Below are 15,635 nucleotides of genomic sequence, written 5' to 3'. Positions count from 1 at the left end.
AAATTGGTTTTTTTCCATCAATCAAAGCCTGAAAAATCTTTTCAGCATAGACAATATCTAAGGTCTTACTATTGGTGAAGACACTTGCTTTGACCACCATTGAAGCATGTATAACTTGAGTCTTCTGGCCCCATATATATCCTGGATCCTCATCTGTCACAGCCTCATTCAAGCGAAGACTTAGGTTCTTCATTGATAACATTTCTGCTTCTAGATCTGACTCCATTTCAAGACCCTCCGCATCCTCTTCATGTTCTTCCTCTTCTCTTCTTTGCCCTTTCTTTGTATATGAACAACCTCTTTTTCCAGTTATAGGACTTGGAACTGTAGCTCGTGAAGTACTTGCCTTTTGCATTTGACGTCGAGGTTTATTTTTTAGGGGCTCAATGTGAACTGCTTTAGATCGCCCTACTTCTTCTTCTATTGCCTCAACTTCAGGTATACTTAAGGGCTTCACTTGTTCTGTTATTCCATCAACTTCATGAGTTACACCATCTAAGTGAGTAATACCATGAACAAGAGATGTGTGTGCATGTCCTGTCTTATCTGATGCATGTCGTGTCTCACTCAATTCATGTCGTGCCTTTTGCATTTGACGTCGGGGTTTATTTTTTAGGGGCTCTATGTGAACCGCTTTAGATTGCCCTACTTCTTCTATTGCCTCAACTTTAGGTATACTTAAGGGCTTCACTTGTTCTGTTATTCCATTAACTTCATGAGTTACACCATCTAAGTGAGTAATACCATGAACAAGAGATGTGTGTGCATGTCCTATCTTATTTGATGCATGTCCTGTCTCACTCAATTCAATTTCTATCTAAGAAGCATGTGCATGTCCTGTATCATTTGATGCATGTCCTGTCTCCACCAATTCAATTCCTATCTCAGATGTAGATCCCTTGTAAGCATCCACGTGTACAAGACCCTCATCCAATGCTACAATGTGTTCTGTCTCATCCACTCCAGTTCCTCTCTCATTTGTATTACCATGAACCAGGTCTACATGGCATGTCTCATCACTTCCTTTCTCATGCGTGGATTCTTGCACCTTAGGTCCCTCCAATGAAGTTGAACCTTGTTCAATGACACCCTGAAAGTATTAAAGGATAATCTTTGACTGCATTTTTCTTGCTTCCTCAATGGGAAATTCCTCCCACACATGTTGGAGGATCTCCAATGCAGGAACCAATTCAAGAAATCTAGGTGCTTTTGGTGGCGGCATCACAAAGTGCATTGCATCTTTCTTAGAAAGAAGAAACAATCTAAACACTTATTTCATTAATTTTGGACTTGTCAATGTACAAATTCGTTTTTACATATACTTTTGGACTAGTTTTCAGATAAAATTTAAGAAAAACCCAATCTTCAAAGCACATATAAAAACATAAAAACAAGCATTTTTTTATATATTTTTTAAGGACATGAAACTAAAATTATAAAATTTAACGCAGCCTACATAAGTTACATGAAAAAATAAGATTCGGTTGTTGTAAACTCTCTTAATATTTAATGGTGTTAATAAACACCTTCAAAAGTTAAGCCTGAGATTTTCAAGACTACAGCCATTCAATTCGATGAATTTTCTATTTTCAAGTCCTTAGCCTAAATTCAACCCATTCAACTGAGCTCATCGCTTCCTCATCGATGTAGTTAAAATTATAGAAGAGAAGTAAGGATTGATGAATTTTCTCCTGCATAACACTTTGTTTATTCCGAATGGCTTGCGCTTCCTCGGGGGAAAATCTTCCATAACGAGCCACACGCGAAGATATCTCACTTTGAAAGTCTATCAACTCTCTCCTATATGATTGCAATTTATCTATTTCAGTAGTAGCCATACTTATTTTTCTTTCCTCTTCCTTCTCTAAGCCCTTCTGACAAGCAAAGTCATCCTTCTCGTACTGGGTTAATGGAGCTGGATTTTTCTTTCTCTCCTCTCTCTTTCCTTGGTTCTCGGCAATCCATTCTTTGAGGTTGCTAATGGCTTGCTCGACAGAATCGATTACCTTAAAAAGATCCATAATGGCTGCAAGATGAAAGGAGTATGCTTGAGAAGAGGAGGTAAGGCTGCGGGCAAGATGGAAGGAGCAAGCTTGAGGAGAGGAGTAAGGTAAGAAGAGTAAAGTGGAAGAAGTGTGGAGAGGAGTAAGGTAAGAAGAGTAAAGTGGAAGAAGTTTTTGCTGCGGGTGAGATATAGAAGACGAACGAGGTGAGGAAGGTAACGAGAGTGAGGAAAGATATAGAAGACGAACGAGATGAGGAAGGTAATGAGAGTGAGGAAGGTAACTAGAGGAGGTAAGGCAAGATGGAAGGAGTATGCTTGAGAAGAGGAGGCAAGGCTGCGGGCAAGATGGAAGGAGCAAGCTTGAGGAGAGGAAGGAGCAAGCTTGAGGAGAGGAGTAAGGTAAGAAGAGCAAAGTGGAAGAAGTGTCTACTGTGGGTGAGATATAGAAGATGAACGACTACTAGGGAATTTACAGAACTACAGATGCAAGACCGTAATGCGAGATGACTAGATGCAAGATCGTAATGCAAGACATTATAAAATAAAATGATGGGATGCAAGACCGTAATGGGAGACATTTGAGACATGTAAGATAGTGATAGTACATTGAAATCTATAAAATAAAATGATGGAACACAAGAATGATATAATTAATAGAATCTCATCATGAGATTTTCTTTTAATATAATATAAGTTAGTAATTATTAGAATCTCATCATGAGATATTCTTTTAATATAATATAAGTTAGACTTGCTGTACATAATAAATGATAGATTTTGAGTACATTGAAATCTATAAAATAAAGTGATGGAACATAAGAATGATATAATTATTAGATTCTCATCATAAGATATTTATTGTACATAATAAATTAGACTTTCAAAAAAGTAAAACCTAATGTATTGTAATGAATAAATATCATAAAATATCCTAATGTATTGCAACATTTAACATAAGTTTTAAAAACACTATCATTAATCAATACAAACAAGATAAAAATCTTCAAGGACTCATGTTTCTTTCTACATGTTTTACAACTGAATAGAGTCTGATGAGTCCTCTTGAGGCTGTGATTCTCTAAGAGTACATTGAGTCTCTACTTGTGTGGATGGTGTACATTGAGATTCTACTTCTGGTGCAATCGGGATAGACTTAATCTCTTCCTCCTTTACAAGATGTGATGTTGTAGATGCACATTGAGTCTCCACTTCTTGTGTAGGAAGAATGCATTGAGTCTCTAATTCAAGTATAGACTGTAATGCTTCTACTTGAGGCTGTGATATAGAAGGAGACTGAATTGTCTCTTCTTTTTCTTTGGCTCCCTCAGGTTCTTCATTGAGTCCATCATGTTGCTTCCCAATGATAGTAGTTAGATAGTGAACAGTCTTAGCCACAAAATCTTATAGCTCGAGCTTGGTATATGCTTCTATGGAGACATGTTCAAAAATTTCATTGAGATACAACATGAAGTTGTAGGCAATTCTCCACCCACTACTAAACATGTCTTTTTTCTCCACTGCGAGGCGTGTCTGGAAATTTGGTTGGTCTTGATGCTCCCTGATTTTCATAATCGTAGAAACTAACTTGTTTGCAGACCTGTCCATCATGACATATGACAAAGTGAATTTGTGTAGTAAATAGTAAGATGCATGTTCATAATGATATGATAAAAGAACACTTACCTGAACACCCCGTGAAAGCCTGTAATTGAGTTGACAAACCAACAATGGTTGTCATCAAGATCCCATACTACCAGGCTCCAATGTGAACTACATCACCAATAAAGAGCGATAAGATTTATCACAATATTAAGTATTAATTGACACAATATTATAAATAAGAGAGTAAAAGAAAGATTGAGACCATACTTACTTCTCATAGTATGGCATAAAGACAAGTAGTATGCCATCCAAGTCTAAAGGTTGTAGAATTGAACAAACATCATCTACTGTCTTCTTGGTATCACTAAGTACAGCTGAAAGAAGAGAATCGAGCATACAGACGCGATTCTGTACTGATCTAGGAAAATGATATATAACCGTACTGCAGCAATAAATAAACAAATGTTAGAAGCAGATTGAATCAAATGATTGAAGTATCAAGCCAAGAGATGTTCATATCAAACCTGAGGATGGCCATCATGACTTTGTCATTAGCCTCTTTTAAAGGGTCGGAGAGGATTGTAACTTCCTCGCTACCAAAAGTCAAAACACGAGGTTGCTTGCTAATGATGACCTTAACCTCAGAAGAGCTCCCCATTTCGTCCAATACAGCGGTTACATCAGGACAACTTATGGGCGTAGCAACCAATGTTTCCTCTGGATGCTCCACCACGTTATCAATAAATGCCTTAATGATAGATGACGTAAATGCATATAGATGCAAGTCTGTATATGTGGACAATGAGGTTTCACCGCCTCTCAAATTAAAAATTTGAGCAAGGAGCAAAAAGCAGTTATATCCGACTCTCCACCCACAACTGTGGTCATCATTCTGCTTCGCTGCAGGGCATGTTACATACTCTATTTGATCTTCCAAGTCACCCTCCATTTGCATAAGTGCATCTATAGCACTTACCAACTTTCGAGCAGATCTACACATCAAAATAGAAAACATAAATGAATGTGCGCATTGCATAGGATGCATCTCATTGACATAATTATGACACAAGTAGGTTATACTTACTCTGACACACTGCCATGGATAGATGCTATTGAATTGACAAAGAAGCATTGCTTGGCTAAGATGTCCACAATTACCAAGCTCCAATGCAAGCTGCATTATCAATTAAGAATAATTATTATTTGATATAATCCTCCACAATGTAAGAGATAAGCTAGGTAGGGATTGATACTCACTCCTCGTGATATGCAGTAAAGATAACTCACGCCGCAGTCAAATCAATAGGTTGCAACCACTTAAAAACATCATCTATGGTCTTCTGCTTATTGCTAAGTACACTAGAAACAAGAGGATCGACCATATATGCACATCTTTGTATATATAGCGGAAGCTGTTGTAAAACCATACTGCAATAAAAAGAAAAGAATATTAGTTCATTTGATCCAATGGAAATACAAAAACATAAAGTCAGTAAAAAGTTTGTGTCAAACCTGAGGATGGCTATTATAACCTTGTCATTGACCTCTTTCTTGAAGTTTATGACGATTGAAATGTCCTCTTCATCGAATATAAAAGTAAGAGGTTGTTCTCGAACTTGAAACCTAACTTGAAATGACTTCTCCATTTGCTGCAATGTATGATTATTTTCTAGAGTCATCCGACGGATAGCCAGAGCAGCTTTGCTTTCTTGAGATGAGCTTTCTATATTCTCTGCTCCAGCTATGTCCTCCTCATCCTCCTCCTCTCCCTTCAACTATAAAAGGATAAAATAATTATGATATTCAAAATTTTAAATTAATTATAAATTTAAAAAGACCTTTAAATGAATAAAGAAAATTAAACATAAGTTTTCATACCTCTACATATCTTCGTGGTATTTTTATGTAACCTTGAGAGGCAAGGTCAGTGTCATATCCATCTTCTTCTGCTTCCTTGCTATCGCTGGTGTCCTCACTATTATATCCAAAGCTTTGATCATTTTCATCATCTTTCTTTCTCTCATCATACATGATCATCTCTATGTCATCCTCTTCATGTGAGATCGGACCTTTCTTATCAAACTTTATTGTGAGAGAAGCCACGGTATCAAGGTATTCCAAGCAAGCAAGGCTCTCAATAATATTTACATTGTGTCCTTTTCTGATAAGAGCTTCAAACAGATGTCCCATTCGGCACAATGTGACTTCCCATCCGGACGGTAGCAAAAATTCCATCATACTAATTAAAAGATCAGCACTTTTTGCTGGCCTTTCATAGTGATTTGCGTTGCGATGGAGGGGACTTGGAGCTTCATGCTCTTCCAACAGTAGTTGCAATCTCTTTGCATTCCCTCTTATATTGTTTTGTAAGGAGTGATCATTGTAAGGGCTCTTCATGCACAAGAAAAAGGTTTCTAGACTCTGTATCTTGAGACCGCATTCTCTCTTGTCCCTTTTTCTTGAGTATATCCCATTGTAAATCTTGAGCTCATTGCCATATTGTTTTTCTAGGGTAGCAGACATTTGTTCCTTGTCATATTTATCAGCAAATATGACTATATTACATTGTCCCACTCTACCAATGGTGGTATGTAATATTCTGTCAAGGAGTTGACGGATGTCATCCGGTGATATTTCATAGACAAAGAAAAGCTGAGGTCTCTCCCAAGCAGTGTCGTCGGACAAAAAATCATTCAATGAAACTCCCTTGCACTCAACACTCTTTCCAGACTCTGAAATGATTTCATGTATGAAATAAAAGCCCTTGTTTAAAGTTTTTTCTTTTCTGAGAGTGTGGTTATTGATGACTTTTTGTGCATATGCATACACATTTTCCGGAATGTCACTTCTCATAGAGGGAGTAATTTTAGATCCATCATCTTCTACCTTCACCCATTTATGCGCCCAAGCCTTCTGTTTAGCTGACGGTAAAGCTGATGCCATCTGCCTCACAATGTTATGATCAATTTTACATTGGCTAATTGGCATATTTTTTTCTCCCAATAAATATTCAATTGCACTCTTTACTGCATCACGCTTGACCTGTTGGATGATGCAATCTTCCATGCAATGATCTTTATCCTTTTTGCCAAAAAACCATTCTTTGGACATTAATTTCTCTGCAGCAAGGCTTGCGTATTTGTCTGGTAGGTTTCTTAAAGGCCTCCACATCCAAGCTGTCATCTCTTTTTTCTGAATCTTCTTTGCCTTCTCTTTAATCAATGATGGAGCCTCATATGTAACATCTCCTTTCTCACATGCAAGACACACGTCTTTGATCTGAAAAACTTCATCACTACGGAAAAGTATGCTTGTGTAGTCTTGATACCTATCCCTTACTATCTTGAAGCTTGTAATCACCTCTGCTCTTTCCTGCTTTCCCCTTGGTACAATGGCACTCAAGCATGTGTAGAAGTCAACAAGATTATCCGCTTCCACTTTAGTTGCAGTTCTTTTGAGAGTGGTCAAAGGAGAATTAAAAGTTTTCCATATGATCCTAGCTTTGAGCAACATCTCTGAAGTGGAGGTGATTTTTCATAGTGCATAAATGTCATGATTAAGTCTTTCCGACTCAATCAAATATTTTTTCTCATTCTTGAAGATACAGATGCATGCAGAATAGTAGTGAAATTGAGGCACACTCGCGAAGGTTTGATCCTTTCTTGTATGCATCTCTAGAGCGCTCATTACAAGCATAGGCATAGTGCTGACCATCTATTGCCTCAAATGTACAATGAGCTAAGAAATTTCTCTTGGCATCCCTTATATGTCGTTCTGGATCATTCACTGAACTCTGTCCTTCTTGAAGTGAGGGAACTTGTTTTCCGAGGAACTTAGTGAATTGCATCTCAAAATCTATAGGCTGAGAGAAATTGATGGATTGACTATAATCTCCCATGACTGGCCAAAATGTTCTTGGACGGAGTACCAAATTAGAAACAACTAGTTTTTTTCCATCAATCAAAGTCTGAAAAATCTTTTCAACATAGGCTGTATCTAAGGTCCTGCTGTTGGTGAAGACACTTGCTTTGACCACTCTTGAAGCATGTATAACTTGAGTCTTTTGGCCCCATATATATCCTGGATCCTCATCTGTCACAGCCTCATTCAAGCGAAGATTTAGGTTCTTCATTGATAACATTTCTGCTTCTAGATCTGACTCCATTTCAAGACCCTCCGCATCCTCTTCATGTTCTTCCTCTTCTCTTCTTTGCCCTTTCTTTGTATATGAACGACCTCTTTTTCCAGTTATAGGACTTGGAACTGTAGCTCGTGAAGTACTTGCCTTTTGCATTTGACGTCGAGGTTTATTTTTTAGGGGCTCAATGTGAACTGCTTTAGATCGCCCTACTTCTTCTTCTATTGCCTCAACTTCAGGTATACTTAAGGGCTTCACTTGTTCTGTTATTCCATCAACTTCATGAGTTACACCATCTAAGTGAGTAATACCATGAACAAGAGATGTGTGTGCATGTCCTATCTTATCTGATGCATGTCGTGTCTCACTCAATTCAATTTCTGTCTGAGATGCATGTGCATGTCCGGTCTCCACCAATTCAATTCCTGTCTCAGATGTAGATCCCTTGTAAGCATCCACGTGTACAAGACCCTCATCCATTGCTACAATGTGTTCTGTCTCATCCACTCCACTTCCTCTCTCATTTGTATTACCATGAACCAGGTCTACATGGCGCGTCTCATCACTTCCTTTCTCATGTGTGGATTCTTGCACCTTAGGTCCCTCCAATGATGTTGAACCTTGTTGGATGACACCCTGAAAGTATTCAACGATAATCTTTGACTGCATTTTTCTTGCTTCCTCAATGGGAAATTCCTCCCACACATGTTGAAGGATCTCCAATGCAGGAACCAATTCAGGAAATCTAGGAGCTTTTGGCGGCGGCATCACAAAGTGCATTGCATCTTTCTTAGAAAGAAGAAACGATCTGTTGCTCATTCTTGACTTTGTGTAAATCATCATTGTACTGCTGTCTTTTTTAATTTTTATTCCTACTAAGGTGCCCCCTTGAATCAAATTACTCTTTGAGAAAGATACATTTGATGCCCACTCATCTTTCTCCAACCCCCTCTTTGTCATCACTAGAATGAGATTTCCTTTACTTAAGACCAAGAACCATGCTTTCTTTGTTGTGTCAACAACTGTCCAGTTTGTGAAGTCCTTTGGGGCATAAATTCTTCCATTATATTTCAGTGTCATACCATTGACAAATGCTGTAGCCTCAAGATCCATCCTGTATTCAAGCACAACACAAATTTTTAGTACTTTGACAAACTACAATTTCTTTGAAAAATCAAAAGTACAATGAGTCCCATTAATACACCTCAAGTTTTTATTCTTCCCAATCATATAAGTATCAATTTCATGCTTTGGGAATAGCCTAAAAGGCTTTACAAGGCTTAGAGCATAAATGCTTTGGGAATAGCCTAAAAGGATTTACAAGGCTTAGAGCATAAATGTGAAAAAAAATAAGGATTTACAATGATCTCTGAATACAAATTTGAAGTCTGTCATATATAAGTGCAAAATGCTCTGTCAACTCCCGCAACTGATATAAGTGTAAAATGCTCTATCAACTTCCACAACTGTAATCTGTCATGTCCACTGATACAACTTTCAATCATCTTGAAAGTTTAAAAACCTTAATCGTTGCTTAAATGGTAGGGTTGTTGTGACTGTGAAACCGAATGTGAACGAATGGACTGACTCCGATTAGGAACTAGTTGGGAAATTTTGAGCATGGCTTTGATTGGTTTGTTTGGAGTTCTCTCCTCTAAGGACAAACTAATCTATGCTAATCTAGACTACACCAACCGTCGAAGCAAAGAAAAGCAAGAAATAATTTCTTTTCCATTGTTCTTTTTAATATCCTTAGGTTGCGAATTAAAAGCAAAAAAAAATCTATTTTCCATTATTCTTTTTAATACACTAAGGTTGTGAGTTTAAAAAAGATAAAATTTATATTTTATCTTTTTTAAACTCACACCCCTTTCTCTCTCTCTCCCCCCCTTCTCTCCCCCCCCTTCTCTCTCGCTGCCACCCCCATCCTCCCACCCCACCTCCCCCATTCTCACTCCCACGCCCACGTCCATTCTTTCACCTTCCCCATTCCCACTCCCTCTCCCACTCCCATCCTCCCACCCCTTTCTCTCTCTCTCCCCCCCCATTCTCTCTCGCTGCCATGGCAGCGGCCCCCCCCTTCTCTCTCTCTCCCTTCCGCTTCTCATTTTAAAAAAGATAAAATTTATATTTTCAAAAACTAATTTACTTACAACTCATAAGAATTGAACATTCACATTAATAAGAAGTTAAAATCTTAATAAATTTGAATTTAAATAATAAAAACTATAAAGTAGTTTAACTTAAAGTTTAACTTAAAGTTTATGAAAAAATAACGTAAAATAAAGAAAACAAGACTTAAAATTAAAAATTTAATATTTACCTAGAAGAATATATTAATTCTCCCTAAAAAGAAATAAATTAAAGTAATAATAACGAATGTAAGTTAAAGTACTTTTAAAATTTTAATTTAAAATGTAATAAAATTAAAATTATACTTTGTATATTCCAAAACAAAATGCATTATATTCTAAATTAAACTAGTAAATTGAAAATGAAAGTGAAACTCATTTTAAATTCAAAAACAAAGAAAAATTTAAAATTCAAGTTTCTACAAGTTTTGCTTTTAGCATACATTTGTCTTTTCACATCCACGCGTTTGTCTTTTGAAACACAAGGTTGTCTTTTATCACAATTTTCACATCCACACGTTTGTCTTTTGAAACACAAGGTTGTCTTTTATCACAATTTTCAAGTTTTCACACGTTTATCTTTTCAAACACAAGGATTCATAGTTTAAAAAAAGGCGGGAAATTTGAAATTCTAGTTTCCACACGTTTCTCTTTTCAAACACCAAGGTTTATAGTTTTGTTTGTTTAAGTTTCGACTAAATCACACACCAATCTCCTCTAATATGCTTCATTGATCGTAGCTCCCAAATTCTTCCATCAAAACATCCCTCCTTTATCTCTTCTTGATCGTCGCCCACTCATTTTTTCTCCTCATTGGTAAGATTTTCTATCTCGATCGTACTTTCTCTTGTGCCCTTCCTCTCTAAATTTTCATCAAACACCAAGGTTTATAGTTTTGTTTGTTTAAGTTTCGACTAAATCACACACCAATCTCCTCTCATATGCCTCATTGATCGTAGCTCCTTTATCTTTTCTCGATCGTCGCCCACTCATTTCTCCTCTTCATTGGTAAGATTTTATATCTCGATCGTACTTTCTCGTGTCCTGCCTCTCTAAATTTTCATCTCTCGTCCATCTCTCTCACTCTTCTCTCTCTCTCTTTTCTCTCCGCTCTAGTCTACGTTTCCTCTCATCTTAGTCTAATCCCTCCCCTCCTCTTCATTTCCCCTCTCTCTCTCTCTCTCCCTCTCTCCTCACCTTTTCCCTCTCTCTCACTTGCGCTCCCCACTCTCTCTCTCACTTGCTGCGGCCTCCCCCCTCTCTCTCTCTCCCCTCCCCTCTCTCTCTCTCCCCCCCTCTCTCCCTCTCACTGCCGCGGCAGTGACCTCCCCCTCTCTCTCTCTCTCTCCCCCCCTCCCTCTCTCTCTCTCCCCCCCTCCCTCTCTTTCGCTGCCGCGGCAGCGGCCCCCCCCTCTCTCTCTCTCTCTCCCCCCTCTCTCTCGCTGTGCCTCCCCCCTTCTCTCTCTCTCCCCCCTTCTCTCTCGCTGCCGCGGCAGCGGCCCCCCCTCTCTCTCCCTCCCTCCCCCTCTCTCTCGCTGCCGCGGCAGCGGCCCCCCCCTTCTCTCTCTGTCGCCCCCCTCCTCTCCCACCCCCTTCTCTCTCTCTCCCCCCCCTTCTCTCTCGGTGCGGAAGCAGTCCCCCCCTTCTCTCTCTCTCCCTCCCCCTCTCTCTCGCTACCGCGCCCCCCCCTCTCTCTCTCCCCCCCTCCTCTCTCGCTGTCGCGGCAGTGGCCCCCCCTCTCTCTCCCCCCTCCTCTCTCGCTGCCGCGGCAGCGTCCCCCCTCTCTCTCTCCTCTCCCCTCCCCTCCCTCCCTCTCCCCCCCCTCCCTCTCCTCCCCCCTCTCTCCGTTGCCGCGGCAGCGGCCTCCCCCCTGTCTCTCTCTCCCCCCCTCCTCTCTCGTTGCCCCCCCTCCTCTCTCGCTGCCGCGGCAGCGGCCCCCCCTCCTCTCTCTCTCTCCCTCCCCCTCTCTCTCGCTTTCGCATCCCCCCCTTCTCTCTCTCCCCCCTGCTCCTCTCTCGTTGCCGCGGCAGTGGCCCCCCCCTCTCTCTCTCCCCTCCCCTCCCCTCCCTCTCCCCCCTCTCTCTCTCTCCCCCCCCTCTCTCTCGCTGCCCCCCCTTATCTCTCTCCCCCCCCTCCTCTCTCGCTGCCGCGGTAGCGGCCCCCCCTCTCTCTTCCCTCTCCCCCCCCAGCGGCCCCCCCTCCTCTCTCTCTCTCCCTCCCCCTCTCTCTTGCTCTCGCATCCCCCCCCTTCTCTCTCTCCCCCCCTCCTCTCTCGATGCCGCGGCAGCGGCCCCCCCTCTCTCTCTCCCCTCCCCTCCCCTCCCTCTCCCCCCCCTCTCTCTCGCTGCCCCCCCTTATCTCTCTCCCCCCCCTCCTCTCTCGCTGCCGCGGCAGTGGCCCCCCCCTCTCTCTTCCCTCTCCCCCCCCCTTCCCTCTCCCCCCCCTCCCCCTCTCTTGCTGCCGTGGCAGCGGCCCCCCCCTCTCTCTCTCCCCTCCCCTCCCCTCCCTCTCCCCCCTCTCTCTCTCTCCCTCCCCTCTCTCTCGCTGCCCCCCCTTCTCTCTCTCTCCCCCCCCTCCCTCTCTCGCTGCCGCGGCAGCGGCAGCGGCCCCCCCTCTCTCTCTCCCTCCCCTCTCTCTTGCTGCACCCGCCCCCCCCTTCCCTCTCCCCCCCCTCCCCCTCTCTCGCTGCCGTGGTAGCGGCTCCCCCCTCTCTCTCTCCCCTTCCCTCCCCTCCCTCTCCCCCCTCTCTCTCTCTCCCTCCCCTCTCTCTCGCTGCCCCCCCTTCTCTCTCTCCCCCCCTCCCTCTCTCGCTGCCGCGGCAGCGGCAGCGGCCCCCCCTCTCTCTCTCTCTCCCCCCCTCTCTCTCTCTCCCCCCGTTCCTCTCTCGCTGTTGCGGCAGCCCCCTCCCTCCTCTCTCTCCCCCCTCCCCCTCCTCCCTCTCCCTCCCTCTCTCTGCTGCCCGACAGCGTGTCGCGGCCTCCCCCCCTCTCTCTCTCTCCCCCCCTCTCTCGCGCTGCCGCGCCTCCCCCTTCTCTCTCTCCCCATCCTCTCCTCTCTCGCTGCCGTGGCAGCGGCCCCCCCTTCTCTCTCTCTCCCCCCCTCCTCTCTTGCTGCCGCCGCAGCTCTCCCTCCCCCTCTCTCTCGTTGTCGCGGCCCCTCCCCTTCTCTCTCCCCCCCTCCTCTCTCGCTGCCGTGGCAGCGGCCCCCCTCTCTCTCTCCCCTGCCCTCCTGTCCCTCTCCCCTCCCCTCTCTCTCCCCTCCCCTCCCCTCCCTCCCCCCCTCTCTCCGCTGCCGCGGCAGCGGCCTCCCCCTCCCCTCTCTCTCTCCCCCCCCTCGCGGCTTCCCCCCTCTCTCCCCTCTCTTCCCCCCCTCCCCCTTCTCTCCCCCCTCCCTTTCTCTCCCCTCTCTTCCCCCCCCCTTCTCTCCTCTCTCTCCCTCTCTCTTTCTCTCTCTCTCTTTTGCTGCCGAGGCAGCAAGACTCTTTCTCTTATATTCTCTCTCTAAAAATCTTTCCTTCACTTTTCTCTCTCTAAGTTCTGTCTCTATAATAAAATTTCAAAGAATACAAATTTTAAAAAAAGTACCTGGAAAAAAGTTGAAATCTATGCTTGTGCTTGCTTTTGCTCTTCCTCCTCTTTTTGCTTCTCCTCTTGCTCTTCCTTGTTGAAATGAGAGAAACAATGAGAGAAGGAGAGTATATATAAGAAAAACTAGGGTTTTAAGTGCTTCTCTCTCATTGGTCCTTCTATAACATTATCTCCTCTCCCATTGGCCTCTCTATTAGATTACCCACTCCCATCCTCCCACCCCATTCCCACTCCCACCCCATTCCCACTCCCACTCCCACCCCCATCCTCCCACCCCACCTCCCCCATTCTCACTCCCACGCCCACACCCATTCTTTCACCTTCCCCATTCCCACTCCCTCTCCCACTCCCATCCTCCCACCCCACCCCTCCCACTCCCACCCTCACCCCACCCCCACCTCCCCCATTCCCACTCCCACTCCCACTCCCATTCTCCCACCCACTCCCATCCTCCCATCCTCCCACCTACACACCTCACTCCCACTCCCATCCTCCCACCCCCACCCCTCCCCCCCCATTCCCACTCCCACTCCCATTCTCCCACCCTTATCCTCCCACCTCACCCCTCCCACTCCCATCCTCCCACTCCCTCTCCCACTCCCATTTTCCCACCCCCCCACCTCCCCCATTCCCACTCCCACTCCCATTTTCCCACCCCCCCCACCTCCCCCATTCCCACTCCCATCCTCCCACCTCACCCCTCCCACTTCCACCCCCACCTCCCCCATTCCCGCTCCCTCTCCCACTCCCATCCTCCCACTCCCACTCCCCACCCCTCCCACTCCCACTCCCATCCTCCCACCCTCACCCCACCCCCACCTCCCCCATTCCCACTCCCTCTCCCACTCCCACTCCCATTCTCCCACCCCCACCCCCACCTCCCCCATTCCCACTCCCTCTCCCACTCCCACTCCCATTCTCCCACCCCCACCCCCACCCCCACCTCCCCCATTCCCACTCCCTCTCCCACTCCCACTCCCATCCTCCCACCCTTACCGCCCCCATTCCCACTCCCTCTCCCACTACCACCCTCCCACACTCCCTTTCTCGACTTTCCCACTCTCCCTTTCTCCCACTACCACCCTCCCAACTATCAATTCCACTATTACTTATGAATTCTAATTAAAACTATTACTTAAATAAATGATATTACTTGAAAACACTCATAGGATTTAAGGTTTAGGATTTCGTGGTTTGGGTTTAGGATTTGGGGTTTGGTGAGTTAGGGTTTAGGGTTTAGGGTTTAGGGTTTAGGGTTCAAGGTTTGAGGGTTAGGGTTTGGGGGTTAGGGTTTAGAGTTTGGTGGTTTAGGGTTTAGGGTTTGGGGGTTAGGGTTTAGGATTTAGGGTTTAGGGTTTAGGATTTAGGGTTTGGGGTTTAGGGTTTAGGGTTTGGGGGTTAGGGTTTAGGGTTTGGGAGTTAGAGTTTAAGGTTTAGGGTTTAGGGTTTAGGGTTTAGGGTTTCAGAGTTAGGGTTTAGGGTTTAGGGTTTAGGGTTTAGGGTTTGGGAGTTAGGATTTAGGGTTTAGGGTTTAGGGTTTAGGGTTTAGGGTTTGGGAGTTAGGGTTTAGGGTTTAGGGTTTGGGGGTTTGGATTTAGGGTTTGGGAGTTAGAGTTTAAGTTTTAGGGTTTAGGGTTTGGGGTTTAGGGTTTGGGAGTTAGGGTTTAGGGTAGGGTTTAGGGTTTAGGAGTTAGGGTTTAGGGTTTGGGGGTTAGGGTTTAGAGTTTAGTGTTTGGGGGTTAGGGTTTAGGGTTTAGGGTTTAGGGTCTAGGGTTTAGGAGTTAGGGTTTAGAGTTTAGGGTTTGGGGGTTAGGGTTAAGGGTTTAGGGTTTAGGGTTTAGGGTTTAGGGTTTAGGGTTTTGGGAGTTAGGGTTACGGTTTGGGGGTTAGGGTTTAGGGTTTAGGGTTTGGGGGTTAGGGTTTAGGGTTTAGGGTTTGGGGGTTAGGGTTAAGGGTTTAGGGTTTAGGGTTTAGGGTTTGGGAGTTAGGGTTTAGGGTTTAGGAGTTAGGGTTTAAGGTTTAGGGTTTAGGGTTTAGTGTTTGGGAGTTAGGGTTTGGGGTTTGGGGGTTAGGGTTTAGGGTTTAGGGTTTGGGGGTTAGGGTTTAGGGTTTAGGGTTTAGGGTTTGGGAGTTAGGGTTTAGGGTTTAGGGTTTAGGGTTGTTATTGGTTA

Source organism: Dipteris shenzhenensis, chromosome 4, assembly GCF_047967505.1.
Source record: "Dipteris shenzhenensis isolate YYH24624 ecotype China chromosome 4, Dip_SZ_1.0, whole genome shotgun sequence".
In the NCBI taxonomy this organism is placed as follows: Eukaryota; Viridiplantae; Streptophyta; class Polypodiopsida; order Gleicheniales; family Dipteridaceae; genus Dipteris; species Dipteris shenzhenensis.
This window is presented reverse-complemented; position numbering follows the sequence as displayed.